This window comes from Mus caroli, chromosome 6 (assembly GCF_900094665.2).
Source record: "Mus caroli chromosome 6, CAROLI_EIJ_v1.1, whole genome shotgun sequence".
NCBI lineage: Eukaryota > Metazoa > Chordata > Mammalia > Rodentia > Muridae > Mus > Mus caroli.
In genome coordinates, this window is record NC_034575.1 from 92,969,977 (window position 1) to 92,971,868 (window position 1,892).

The following is a 1,892-nucleotide window of genomic DNA, read 5'->3' on the forward strand; positions in this document are numbered from 1 at the left end:
AAAAAAATGTCTTTCCAACATAATTCATCCTACCAAGTTATAAAGAATTCAAGTAAGTCCATACTTGACACTCAATACCCCAAATGCACCAGAACTATTTCACCAAACGGGATCAATAAGAAAAAAAAGAACTGAATGATCCAAGAGCCAGGAAAAGCCCNGTGGTCAGTGCTCGCCAAGTAGGTGAAAGCCNTGGGTTCACTCCCAGCACTGCATAAAATAAAAAGTANCTTTCTAAAACAAAGCCATCTGGAAAACAAAATGGGCCCTAGAACGCACCGCTTTGCACACTTCTGAGTGAAATACGCCCCTCCTCGTAGTACAGAGAAAAACAACCAACCATTCTAACAAACTATTGGGTTTGACATTTCATAAATAATGATATTACAAACATCAAGATGATTTTCAAAATGCCACCTCACTACTTTGGGATCTTCTTGAACTTGTTACAAATGCACCACCAGGCCCAAGGTAGATATAGCTCTTCTTTAGATAATTCCCCCAGTTTGATGGAAGAACCTTTTAAGTAATAGACTTTGAGGGTCATGGGAAACAAAGAGAGTGCCAGGAACAATCCACTCCACAAAATGGAAATGGCTTTGAACAGCTGCATAAATATGAGTTACTCAGGACATTCATGTCCCAGGTCTTTCCGACTTTGTGAGAGCATCTTTGTTGCCATGACCACCCTAGGGCAAGACGTGACCTTCCGCTATTGGAAAGCGATGCATCACATAATCTATCAGAGCCAACTCCTTCTCATACTGGAAACAAAGGTGACCTTTCCTACCTAATATTCATGTGGTTTTCTTCACACAGGAGGAACCACTGAGCATTCTNTTTTCAATTCACAAACAAACAAACAAAATGTACTGTCAGTGAAGACACCATGTGATTGAATAGTTCATACGCCAGACAAAGTACCCTGGGTTCAATTTTAGGATGCGAGGTGACTCATTCAGTCAGATTTTCTATATCTTGGGCAAGTTCTGAAAACGATGGACTCCTCCTTGTAAACTTCATTATGATCAAGACCATCAGATAACCTTGCCTGTCACATCAAGCCAACTATGATACACTTCTTTCTGTAATCTAGGCTGGCTTCAGACTCACTATGGAGTCAATGATGACCTTTAACTTCTCATCCTCCTGCCTCCACCTCCCCAGTGGACTACAAACACGCATCATCAAAGCCAGTTTTATGTGCGAGAGGGACCAAACCCAGAGCTTCTAGGCTTGCTAAGTAAGCACTCTACCGGCCAAGCCACACATACACACACACACACACACACACACACTCCACCCCACCCCACCCCACCCCATCTAACATCACCATTGCCATCAATCAGCTTCAAAACTCATTTATTTTTAAAGGGTTTTCAGAATCTTCAGTGATGAGAGCTGCCCACACTGAGGCTAGGATATTTAAAAATGTTTTACAGTGTCTGGTCATCATCCTCAGAAAGCACTGAGAAGACACAGACGACATTTGGATGCTGGGCTGTGCCTCTCATCTCCCACTTGACACGGTAGCATTATACAGAGACAGGTGCTTGTTCACAAGGAAAGAGGAGAATGTCTATTCATGTTTCCCAATACTGAGAAACTTTGAGGTTTCCGGGCAGAAGAGACTATTCTTCAGATGTTTAATTTATTTCCATGTTACACAGCAAAGAATGCTGCCTGCCCTTGATTTCTTATCAAGGAAATAGAGAGGCTGCGCCTCGCCTTTCTCTTGATCTACCTGCCTTCCCTGTTAACAGGGTGAGCTCCCAGCGGAGTGATTCCTTCTGAAGATGGCTGCTCACTCGGAGTAAGCACCATCGGAAGCGCTTGTGCGGCACCTCCTCCAGCACTCATGTCAATCCCTAATGCATCCTGAGTTGTTGGTT